Below are 13,240 nucleotides of genomic sequence, written 5' to 3'. Positions count from 1 at the left end.
AGGTTGGCCTAATGGTTATGAGCGCATCACAAGTCAGAAAAGTACAAACGGACCGAATAGCAATTAAGAATCATGATCGTAATTCTTATCCCAAATCAACAGCCAATGACCCATGTTGTTCTAAAACCTACTTCAACCCATTGCACATTATTTAATCAGATTTCAACACAACAAATTACAAATCCTTTGTCTCTGCCACAAATCACCTAGCTACAGCGCAATTACCAGGCATTCTTTTCTGTATGCTACGTTTGCCGTCTTGGTGCAGACGTCAGTGATAATGGCCCAGAGAGGTTCACTTTCAGGAAACACAACCCTAGAGAAGCTCTGGATGGGCTTACCCTGCCAAACTCTGCCAAGGGCCAGACTGAGTATATGAGACCCTCTTCCAGTAAATGATGACACTCCTCTTACTTCCCAAACACTGACCTCTCACCTCTGTTTCCTACAATAACTAGCATTGCAGAAGTAATGTATCCCTGAAACGTATTCTTCTGTAAGAATTCCTACAAGTGATGTTTACTAACTCAGGACAGACTTGCTGACATGATGTCATTAGGCAAAAGTGCTGTTGTATCATAAATGACACACCACGATGCTGTCATTGTCTGAATAAATTGACTGATGGATAAAAGGGTTAAACCACTCATATTAAACCACTCAATTCCTGGGCTTCAATACCTCTTTGCCAATTGGCCTGGACCCTTTGTTGCTGACACGGAACCCCGTCGATCCATCACGACTGGTCTGCTGACGTAACCGCCCGAGGGGGTTTCATCAGGCTCTTCCATTGCGACGTCCCTCTGAGGCCCATCTGCTAGCCTGATAGCCCCGGCCTGCTAGCTGTCTGAATCGCCGTGTCTCCTGCTCGCCTAGCTACTCACTGGACCCTATGAACACTCGCCTACACATGCCTCTCCCTAATGTTCCACCCCCCACACATGCGGTGACCGCACCTGGCTTAAATGGTGCCTCTAGAGACAAAACCTCTCTCATCGTCACTCAATGCCTAGGTTACCTCCACTGTACTCACATCCTACCATACCTTTGTCTGTTCATTATGCCTTGAATCTATTCTTCCGCTCCCAGAAATCTGCTCCTTTTACTCTCTGTTCCGAACGTACTAGACGACCAGTTCTTATAGCCTTTAGCCGTACACTTATCCTACTCCTCTTCTGTTCCTCTGGTGATGTAGAGGTTAACCCAGGCTTTGCAGCCCCAAGCATCACTCCCATTCCCCAGGCGCTCTCATTTGTTGACTTCTGTATCCGTAAAAGCCTTGGTTTCATGCATGTTAACATTAGAAGCCTCCTCCCTAAGTTTGTTTTATTCACTGCTTTAGCACACTCTGCCAACCCGGATGTCCTAGCAGTGTCTGAATCCTGGCTTAGGAAGGCCACCAAAAATCCTGTATTTTCCATCCCTAACTATAACATTTTCCGACAAGATAGAACTGCAAAAGGGGGCGGAGTTGCAATCTACTTCAGAGATGGCCTGCAGAGTTCTGTCATACTATCCAGATCTGTGCCCAAACAATTCAAGCTTCTACCTTTAAAAATCCACCTTTCCAGAAACGAGTCTCTCACCGTTGCCGATGTTGTAGACCCCCTTAAGCCCCCAGCTGTGCCCAGGACACCATATGTGAATTGATCGCCCCCCATCTATCTTCAGAGTTCGTACTGTTAGATGACCTAAACTGGGACATGCTTAACACCCGGCCATCCTACAATCTAAACTAGATGCCCCCAATCTCAAACAAATTATCAAGGAACCTACCAGGTACAACCCTAAATCCGTAACAATGGGCACCCTCTTAGATATCATCCTGGTCAACTTGCCCTCTAAATACACCTCTGCTGTCTTCAACCAGGATCTCTGCGATCACTGCCTCATTACCTGCATGCGTAATGGGTCTGCGGTCAAACAACCACCCCTCATCACTGTCAAACGCTCCCTAAAACACTTCAGCGAATAGGCCTTTCTAATATACCTGGCCCTGGTATCCTGGAAGGATATTGACCTCATCCCGTCAGTAGAGGATGCCTGGTTGCTCTTCAAAAGTGCTTTCCTCACCATCTTAAATAAGCATGCCCCATTCAAAAAATGTAGAACTAAGAACAGGTATAGCCCTTGGTTCACCCCAGACTTGACTTGACCAGCACAAAAACATCCAGTGGCGTTCTGCATTAGCATCGAATAGCCCCCACAATGTAAAACTTTTCAGGGAAGTCAGGAACCAATATACTCAGTCAGTTAGGAAAACTAAGACAAGCTTTTTCAAATAGAAATTTGCTTGCTGTAGCACTAATTCCAAAAAGTTTTGGATACTGTAACGTCCATGGAGAAAAGAGCACCTCCTCCCATCTGCCTACTGCACTGAGGATAGGAAACACTGTCACCACCAATAAATCTACGATAATCGATCATTTCAATAAGCATTTTTTCCCAAGCCCCCCCCACCGCTTATCCTTCACCCAAATCCAGACAGCTGATGTTCTGAAGGAGCTGCAAAATCTAGATCCCTACAAATCAGTTGAGCTAGACAATCTGGACCCTCTCTTTCTAAAATTATCCACCAAAATTGTTGCAACCCCTATTACTAGCCTTTTCAACCTCTCTTTTGGATCGTCTGAGATCCCCAAAGATTGGAAAGCTGCGGCGGTCATCCCCCTCTTCAAAGGGGGAGACACTCTAGACCCAAACTGTTATAGACCTATATCCATCCTGCCCTGCCTTTCTAAAATCTTCGAAAGATAAGTTAACAAACAGATCACCGACCATTTCGAATCCCAATGTACCTTCTCCACCATGCAATCCGGTTTCCGAGCTTGTCATGGGTGCACCTCAGCCACGCACAATGTCCTAAACAATATAACCGCCATCGATAAAAAACAGTACTGTGCAGCCGTCTTCATTGACCTGGCCAAGGCTTTTGACTCTGTCAATTACTGCATTCTTATCGGCAGACTCAATAGCCTTGGATTCTCAAATGACTGCCTCACCTGGTTCACCAACTAGTTCTCAGATAGAGCTCAGTGTGTCAAATCGGAGTGCCTGTTGTCCGGACCGCTGGCAGTCTCTATGGGGGTGCCGCAGGGTTCAATTCTCGGGCCGACTCTTTTCTCTGTATACATCAATGATGTCGCTATTGCTGCTGGTGATTCTCTAATCCACCTCTACGCACACGACACCCTTCTCTATACATCTGGCCCTTCTTTGGACACTGTGCTAACAAACCTCCAAACAAGCTTCAATGCTTCAACTGGTTAGAATGTAAACTCTCCTTCCAGACTCACATTAAGCATATCCAATCCAAAATTAAATCTAGAATCGGCTTCCTATTTTGCAACAAAGCCTCCTTCACTCATGCTGCCAAACATGCCCCCATCAAAACTGACTACCCTACCGATCCTCTACTTCAGCGATGTAATTTACAAAATAGCTCCCAACACTCTACTCAGCAATGTAGTGGATGTAGTCTATCACAGTGCCATGCGTTTAGTCACCAAAGCACCATATACTACCCCCCACCGAGACATGTATGCTCTCGTTGGCTGGCCCTCACTACATATTCGTCGCCAAACTCACTGGCTCCAGGTCATCTATGAGACTTTGCTAGATAAAGCCCCGCCTTATCTCAGCTCACTGGTCCCCATAGCAACACCCACCCGTAGCACACGCTCCAGGAGGTATATTTCACTGGTCATCCCCAAAGCCAACACTTCCTTTGGCTGCCTTTCCTTCCAGTTTTCTGCTGCCAATGACTGGAACGAATTGCTAAAATCACTGAAGCTGGAGTCTTATATCTCCCTCTAACTTTAAGCATCAGCTGTCAGAGCAGCTTACCGATCACTGTACCTGTACATAGCACACCCAACTACCTCATCCCCATATTGTTATTTCTCCTCTTGCTCTTTTGCATCCCAGTATCTCTACTTGCACATCATCATCTGCCCATCTATCACTCCAGTGTTAATGCTAAATTGTAATTATTTTGCCTCTATGGCCTATTTATTGCCTTACCTCTCTACTCTTCTACATTTGCACACACTGTACATATATTTTTCTGTTTTTTTCTATTGTGTTATTGACTGTACGTTTGTTTATGTGTAACTCTGTGTTGTTGTTTTTGTCTCACTGCTTTGCTTTATCTTGGCCAGGTCGCAGTTGTAAATGAGAACTTGTTTTCAACTGGCCTACCTGGTTAAATTAAGGTGAAATAAATCAAATAAATCTGATATTACAGTGAATGTAAGCACTACGCCTGACATTGATTGCAGTGATTGGGTACACTGAGAAATTTTCAACCAAAGAGTTGCCATTGAGTCCTGTTATGATACTTCCACACTGCAAATTGCTTCAGAAATTCCAGTGAAGTCTTTAAGAGAACAGATGATGGCAATGTATGAAATGTTTGGTGTACTCAGCATACACAAGCAGGAGTTAAGGATTTTGAGGTTGCGTAATTCTGTGGGGTGCTATGCTAAGTGAGACGGCAGCAGAAGTCAAGGTAAAGTCTGTGAGAGGAGATGAATTCTCCCCATGGAGAGAGACAGGATGAGGGCCAGCACATGCCAGGAAAACTGCCTAAATAAACACAGATAATGATAACCATTTATAACAGTGGAAAGGAAGGAAAACAACTACTGCCATTTACCGCTCAGTGTCGATTGAAGAGGCACATTGAGTTCCAGAGTTCAGACAGTATCACTGTGGCTGAAAAGCTTTAGTTTCAGTGACAAATCTCACAATGATTTAGTTGTACTTCCCTACACTGACACTTTTAACCTCTGAAAGTCTAACACTGTGTGCACACAGGTCATTGCTGCAGGTTACAGTCTTCACAATCCATGTGCCGCATCACCACAAAAACTGTCACACTACACATTAGAACCTTCTTCGGGGGTTTACTACTGGTACCGCACAGCGAAGCAATCGCAAATTGAAAAAATCCAATGCATGCGACACACTGCACGCAGTGCCAAGCACCACAAACTAGTCCTACAGGTGAGTCGCAGCAGCGCGATTTGCCTCTCAATTAAAGTAATGGACTTCTGCAACCGGTGTGGATGAGGGAGGGGAGGGGAGGGTCTACTAAGCAAACATATAGAATTGTTTAAAGATGGTTACATGGATCATACAAAATTATTTGATAAAATATAGAATTTTGCCTTTACTACTATAACCAATAGAAACACTGAATAACACGTTAATTAATGGCATAAACGACAGTCAACAAATATATCATAAGAAATAAGGTTTTGAAGTGTCTGTCCTATATTTAGGAGATATAAGAAAGCTCTGGAAATATTTTAGTTTTTTTGGACACATATTTAACCCCTTGTTTTTGTTGCCAAAACAACTACCTCCATTCATCTGTATGGGTTACCGTCTTGTATTTTAGTTAGTAGGCCAAACCTTTAGGACACTACAGAGAGAGAAGACCGAGTCTCCCACATGTCTTTTGGCTAACACCAAACGTTTGCTTATTTTTTTTCTTTAAGTAATGGCTTTTTTCTGGCCACTCTTCCATAAAGCCCAGCTCTGTGGAGTGTACGGCTATGGAGTTTTGCAGCTCCTTCAGGGTTATTTTTACAATTTTAATTAGACATCAGGTAAGAACAAATTCTTATTTACAATGATGGCCTAGGAACAGTAACTGCCTTGTTCAGGTGCAGAACGACAGATTTTTACCTTGTCAGCTGGGGGATTCGATCTTGCAACCTTTTTGGTTACTGGCCCAAAGCTCTAACCACTAGGCTACCTGCTACCCCAATATCTTTGGTCTCTTTGTTGCCTATCTGATTAATGCCCTCCTTGCCTAGTCCTTCAGTTTTGGTGGGAAGCCCTCTCTTGGCAGGTTTGTTGTGTTGCCATATTCTTTCCATTTTTTAATAAGGCATTTAATGGTGCTTCGTGGGATGTTCAAAGTTTTGGATATGTTTTTATAACATAACCCTGATCTGTACTTCTCCACAACTTTGTCCCTGACCTGTTTGGAGGGCTACTTTGTCTTCATGGTGCCGCTTGTGTGGTGTTACCCCTTGCTTAGTGGGTGTGCAGACTCTGGGGCCTTTCAGAAGAGTTGTATATATACTAAGATCATGTAACAGATCATGTGACACTTAGATTGCACACAGAATGAATTAATTTAACTAATTATGTGACTTCTGAAGGTAATTGTTTGCACCAGATCTTATTTAGGGTCTTCTTAGCAAAGGGGGTGAATACATATGCACTCACCACTTTGTTTTTACTTTTTTTTTTAATATAATTTTTTGAAACAAGTTATGTTTTACATTTCACTTCACCAATTTGGACTATTTTGTGTATGACCATTACATGAAATCCAAATGAAAATCCATTTACATTACAGGTTGTAACACAACAAAATAGGAAAAACACCAATGGGGATGAATACTTTTGCAAGGCACTGTAGCTCAGCCACCTTCCACCACAGATGTGGGAGGCCAACATAGGCGGAGGCAGTGGATTGAGACGTAGCCCATGCTGAAAGGTATCTCTACTTCAAACTGATTAAGGGGGATTTTTTCCAATTTTGTTCATTAGATTGACACACGGGTGTGTGTGAAGCGGAGCGACACCGTGGAACCCAAGAGCAGACTCAGATGAGGAAACAGGGATGAATGAACCAAAATATTTATTGTTACACAGAGAGATATGGAGTGCAGATTCGGGGAAGCTCGGATGAGTTGCAGAAAAACCAGATGTGGAGACAGAGTTTGGAGTTGGCTGAGTAGAACTTGGTAAACAGATCCTGAGGGGAATCCAAGGTAGTGATGGTGAGTAAAATCGAGAACAAGGTAGTTGGGTGGTGAGATGTGGAACAGTAGACAGGAGCAAGAGACAGAGCAGTAACTGCAATGAGAGTATAAAAGGTGTCAGGCAGGGAAACGGGCACAACAGGATCTTGCGTAACAATAAATGGCTAGAATAATAGCTGACTGAGCAGAGATTACAATCTGGCAGAGTGGAAGTGGCAGGACTGAGTATTTGTAGAGGTCTTGATTATGGAACGAGTTGCAGCTGGAAGGGATTTTCTCTGACGCCAGCACACCTGTCTCCAACCACACAATCACACAGAGAGGGAGAGAGAGTGTACTGGGGGAGTAACTGCAGGTAAAGAAGACACCGGATGAACACCAGAGGGCGTAGCAGGAGCAGATGTGACAGTGTGTCCAATAGACTCTTAAGGATTGGTCCCTAATAGAAGTCGACATATCTCATAAAAGAAAACACGTTTCAAGTTGAGCCTTATGTAATACATAAAACATGACAGGCAGAGAAACAGTCCAGTACCTTGTTTTTATCTTGAACAATGGCAACCTTAACATTTGACTTATCAATGACTGCACCTTGATGGATAGAAAAAGTGTCTACGTGCTGGTCCATACTCCAAAGAACCTTGACAACAGCTTCCAGACAACTGACTTAAGACCAGGTAATTATTATTGGGTTTGAGAGAACATGAAAACGTTTCATTTAACTGACCCACGTGGGGTGAGCACTAAGTGCCCTGGGGCCTGGCTTTATTCAGCCTGCCAGAGAGAGGGGCCATCACAACAACTCGAAAAACATCAGGGACTTGACCGATATTCATAACTAAACCCCTTTTTCAACAAGTTCCCATTGGGCAAAAACTGGGTAAATCAACATTGTTTCCACATTATTTCAACCCAAAAATGCAATGTGATGACATTGAATCAAGGTGGAAAACTGATTAGATTTGAAAAAAGTAATCAATGTAAAGGAATTTCATATTTTTTCACCCAACTTTTAACCTTTTTATTGATTTCACGTGAATTTAACGTTTAGTTGACAATTCAACCAAATGTAAATCAAAACTAGATTTTGAACAAAAGTTTGTACCCAGTGGGTTGTGACTAAGAGGGCCAGCTATGTGCCTCTGTTGACAGCTCCAGGGAGAAGGAAATGGGCCCTTGTTTTTCCGGGCCGGTGTCTCACCAGGACACACTCTAGACCTTGAATGAATCCCTCAGATGTGTGACGAGGGATGGGTCATCTAATCCCTGACTTGGCCTTCTGTGTGGAAATTGATGTCATCCCCGGCCGGCACCGGGCACATCACAGGAGATTGCCCGGGTACCGGACTGAGAAGCTATCATTAGGTTAGCTGTGGAGGGGGAGAACATTTTCCTCCAAAAGACTGCGTCTGTTCGTAAATTCGGGAATGACGCACCAAACCAAGTAATCAACGAAGGGACTTCCCTTCATTTAAAACTGTTGGCTGCTGTGGCTGATAGCTTGGGTCCTGAATCAAGGAAAGATTCTCCCAAAACCACTCATTCTTTTAAATTTAAAGTGTTGAATAACACTGAGAATAATATTTTTTGTGAACAAATGTTTCATTTTGGTATTATAATAAGGTTGGCAGCAACATGGGAAAAAAAATGTGGGAATCTGTTGCAGCTCTTTATTGGCTGGCTAGCTAGCAAACATAGCTGGTTACAATAATACCAAAGACAATATTAGCATGTAAAGCAGCTAGTTAGCTGTACAGTCGCCTAAACAAACTGCACTATCAATTTAGGAGTCTTTAATCTCATCCCCCCCATGTCCCATCCCCTTCATGTTTAACAATGCAGATCGATGTGCCTGTCATTCACAACGGTTAAATGACCACAAAATCAAGTCTGTACTTAAACCCCATTGAAAACCTGTGGCTTGAATTGAAGAGGGCAGTCCATTAGAGCAGACAAAGGATATCAAGGTTCTGAAAAGATTCTGTATGGAGGAGTGGTCTAAGAAACCTCCCAGTGTGTTCTCCATTCTCATAAAACATTTTAGAAAAAGGCCATTATCCTCGCAAGGTGAGATTTTGAAAGGTATTGAAAACAGACTTGGAAATAATTTTGACCCCTATCTTAAAAAAAAAAAGTATATTACTTATTAAACAATCTCTTTCTCTGAGCAAATGTATTTGTATAACATAATATATTCGTCACACATTTTTTTTCACATACAATATAGCTCATTATTTGTCATATTTATTTTAGTATTTTTTGGTCATCTTTATCAACAGTGGCAATAATTTTGGACCTAACGCTAAGTGGCAAGGTTATTGGTACACTCACCAATTCATTTTTGACCCCAAAATATCTTCAGGGAAAGGAGCTGGTTGCTCGGTTTGACACTAAAACTCCTTGGATGATGATATGATGTAAACTAAATGATTTAATAACACAAATTACCCAGTGTGTTGTGTTGGTGTGTACTCCAACACATAACAGTCCTAAAAACACTTACAGTCATGATGGTGGGGTCCCGCAAGTTACCGTTGGCAACATGCCATCAGACCATGTGGACCAGGTTTTGGCCATCCTCTTTCCACAGACATGTTCTGACATGCTTGCATCCACTTTGGGGGAGGTATAAAGGAAACAGCATGCCACCTGGTGGATGATTGTGTTGGTGTTTATAAAAAAAATAAAAACTGCCATCCAATGCGCTGTTCCCTTCCCTGAACATTATTTTCCACTCCCACACAGCCCACCTATTTGTTTGCATGTCAAACATAAACTACATTTGAAATAACTGATATTTGCCCCATGAATATTTCTGCACAAGCGTGTGTGCAAAGGCTGTACGATACCTGAAGCAGACCTGATCCTGAGCAGTATAAACCTGTGATATAGGTCAGGTTACACAAGGACTATACTACCTGCCACTCCAATGTGATGAGTAGCAAACCCGGGCAGCCTGCTCTGCCCATCCCCCAGCCACAGAGACAGAATTGAGCGGTCCTGTTTGGCGTGGTGGAAGGTGAAGCCATGAGCAGAGGCAGCTGCGGCACAACGGCTGAAAGAGATAGGCACATGAAGCCATACTGCCACCCGGCCCTCTGTCCCCCACTGAGCCAAAGAGTCTGAAAAACAAACAAAACATCACACAGTCAAAGGAACATGTCTGAGTAGATTCATCATTCAGTATCTGAGTAGATGTATACTGAACAAAAATATAAACGCAACATGCAACAATTTCAAAGATTTTAATGAGTTACAGATCATATAAGGAAATGATATATGTATCGTCAATTTAAATAAATTAGACCCCAATCTGTAGATTTCACATGACTGGGAATACAGATATTCTTAAGGTATCTGTTGATCACAGATACCTTAAAAATAATAGGCCACACAATGGGCCTCAGTATCTTGTCAATGTATCTCTGTTCATTCCAATTGCCATCAATTATGTTCAATTTCCGTCGCTTATGCCTGCCCATACCATAACCCCACCAGCACCACTGTGCAATCTGTTCACAACGTTGACATCAGCAACAAGTTGAGGCCAGTTGGACGTATGCCAAATTCTCTAAAACGACGTTGGATGCGGTTTATGGTGGAGAAATGAGCATTAAATTATCTAGCAACAGATTTAGTCCTTTGCTGATTATTTTGGCAGAGGAGAAAGGCTCACTAACAGGGATGTCAACAAATTTGTGAACAACATTTCTGAGAAATACGATTTTTGTGCATATGTAAAAAAACGCCACCCACGCCCAGTCAGGTGGAATCCGTAGATTAGGGCCTAATACATTTATTTCAATTGACTGATTTCATTATATGAACTGGTAACTCAGTAAAATTGTTGAAATTATTGCGTTTATATTTTTGTTCAGTATATATTCGTTTTCCACCACTGGTGAGCGTGGCCAAAGATCTATATTTTCATGTCACCCAATATATAGCGGATGGTTTGAATAAAAACAAATATATAGTGTAACGCGCTGGACCTCGGGCTCAAAGCTCGAGGGTTCGAGACCTGCTCCCTGCTGTTTCATTACATTGGTGTCAGAAGTGATCGGACCTTGCATCCACGACAGTACGTGTGCTGAGCATTGAAACATTAAGAACACCTCTTTCCATGACAAACTGACCAGGTGTTCTTAATGTTCTGTACACTCAGTGTGTGTTTGACACCCAGGTCTACATACCTCGTAGTAAATTACTAAATACTAATTCGCTGATATCTGCCGAATCTGTGCACCTTCCCAGACAAAACATTTGCATTCATCCCCTGCTCGTTCTGTAGTTGTAACCGGCTTGCTGAACATGTGAATTCTCGACCAGCCCTCGATGACCCTATAGTATCCGTAAGGCGAAGCGTTTTAATTGAAAGCGCATTTCTTACTATATGTTGTAGTTTGCAAGTAAGAGTTAACATGTTATAAAAGCCTTTAAATATATTTTCATGGAAAAGCGTCCCTGAAATGTTACTTACTCGCGGGTTACATAAATACATTAAGTAAACGCTGAAGTTGCATAAATACCGTTATATACTTCACATTTATGTGGCCATCTTTGCTACATTATGTTGCGTTTTTGTAAGTTGCTAGCAAGTAAAATAATATCATACAAAGCTATATTATGTTCAATATATATATATATATTCTGACGTATCATCCGTTTTCGCACCAAAATAGAAAAACAGTTTCAAAGCAGAATTACTACGGCATTTACGGTAAAAGAAGCGGGACTGAACTTCAACCAGGACGTTTATCTCAGTTGATTCACCCATGCTGGTGTTAAAACTTCTGCTTCATGCACACTGTTGATAAATTAAAAACAAATAAAGAAAAACAAAAGCAAAGTTAGGAGAGTCAATGATGGTGACAACTCAAGGGAACTGAGAGATGGCTCTAGTGATTTAAATAGCTTGCAAAGCTCGGGCACGAGGCAGCAATCGCAACAAAAACAACTAATTTACAGGTATTGACCCAGTTGAGAAAAGTAGCTAGTTAACGCTAGTTATGTTGCTCTTAAATAATATGGCTGAATACAATGTACATTTCATGTACCATATATTTTCGTCATTTAGTAAACGCAGTTATCCAGAGCGACTAACAGGAGTAAATCGGGGTAAGTGCCATGCTCAAGGGCACATCAACAGATTTTTAATCTGCTCGGTGATTCCGGTTACTGGGCCAACGCTCTTTTAACCGCTAGGCTATGTGCCGCCCGAAAAAGATGTCACAAACCTACCACTAGGCAAGGAGGGCATTAATCAGATAGGCAACAAAGAACAAAGATAACGTGGCGTGGCAGGTAGCCTAGTGGTTAGAGCATTGGGCCAGTAGGTTGCAAAATGGAATCCCCCAGCTGACAAGGTACAACTCTTTCATTCTGCCCTTGAACAAGCTCCTAGGCCGTCATTGACAATAAGAAATTGTTCTTAACTGACTTGCCTAATTAAATAAAGGTCAAATAAATATACATACCAATTAACATGGAGGCATGCACTTACCTGCTGATAATGGATGAAAGTTGCAATGAGTACACACATTGTCTTGCATGTAACCTCCAGCGGGCCCCTAACTCCACAAGAAAGCCCCCCCCCCCCCTGCAGGGATGTGTGGTAATGCCAGTCATTTCACTCTTGACAAAACGTTCTCTTTTGCAGTTTAGAAAGTCCTAACATTCTATTTAAACATTTTGTGTACAGCAGATTATAAACTTCCCAAAATATTCAGGACATCAGCAGGGCTGAGTGTAAAAGCAGGATGACCAGTCCTATTGTCAAGCCATACTGGGCAACAGGAGGTATGTCAACAATGTTTATCAACATAATGGAATATTGTATATGTGCATGTGCTTATTGGCAATGAATTGCGCGGTGGGAAGACAATATCAACAATTGACACAGACAGTTGATATGGTGAATAATATTAGACCGACACAAAGGCTGTCAGTTTATTTCCAGGCCAAGTTTCTGTGCTGTGTTTGTTTTTTCAAGGTGTGTCTGGCCTGCCCAGCATCATCTTTCCCCGGGAGTAAAGTGGGCCAACAGAAAAGTACTCAGAACAGCCTGAAAGTGAAGCCTGGGGATGGAGTGACTCTTCACTCCCTGAAAGGGCCTGTGTTACAGGCAGAAGATGTGCATCTCTCCACCAGGTAAAGTAGTAGGTTTAAAGGCGTCTGCATGCTTCCTATCCAAAACAATTCAGAACAGTTTGTGCATATATTATGATGATGTTTTTGTTTGTTTTTGTCTTCGGCAAGGTTTTTTTTTGCGTGTTTTGCACGTAATTGTTTCTTGAGGCAAGCTGAATTTCTGTACCCAAAGTTTATGCCCCTTCCTTGGTTGTAGGTCAACAGTACAGATGCTTCAATGAAGTGTTTGTTGTCATTCAACAAAAGACGACTCACTTTCATGTATATTTTTTCACTTGAGAAATACTGCACCAAATATCTTAGTT

At 42.3% G+C, this 13,240-nt stretch overlaps 2 long non-coding RNA genes across 3 annotated transcripts in view; one reads left to right on the top strand and one right to left on the bottom strand.

Moving 5' to 3' along the window:
• Nucleotides 1–6,650: 6,650 nt before the first annotated feature.
• Nucleotides 6,651–11,363, bottom strand: LOC121840373. The gene is made up of 3 exons (XR_006079567.1): nt 10,979–11,363; nt 9,704–9,907; nt 6,651–9,434 (listed from the first exon to the last, which is right to left on the bottom strand). It is a non-coding gene; the product is annotated as an uncharacterized LOC121840373 (long non-coding RNA).
• Nucleotides 11,364–11,511: 148 nt separating this feature from the next.
• The window catches only part of LOC112244667, a 48,303-nt gene continuing 46,574 nt past the window's right edge, over nt 11,512–13,240 (top strand). For both annotated transcript variants that reach the window (XR_006079566.1, XR_002952622.2), the window contains exons 1-3: nt 11,512–11,753; nt 12,487–12,584; nt 12,778–12,935. This is a non-coding gene — a long non-coding RNA (uncharacterized LOC112244667). The remainder of the gene's footprint in view (nt 11,754–12,486; nt 12,585–12,777; nt 12,936–13,240) is intronic.

This window comes from Oncorhynchus tshawytscha, linkage group LG21 (genome assembly GCF_018296145.1).
Source record: "Oncorhynchus tshawytscha isolate Ot180627B linkage group LG21, Otsh_v2.0, whole genome shotgun sequence".
Taxonomy (NCBI): Eukaryota; Metazoa; Chordata; class Actinopteri; order Salmoniformes; family Salmonidae; genus Oncorhynchus; species Oncorhynchus tshawytscha.
This window is presented reverse-complemented; position numbering and strand designations above follow the sequence as displayed.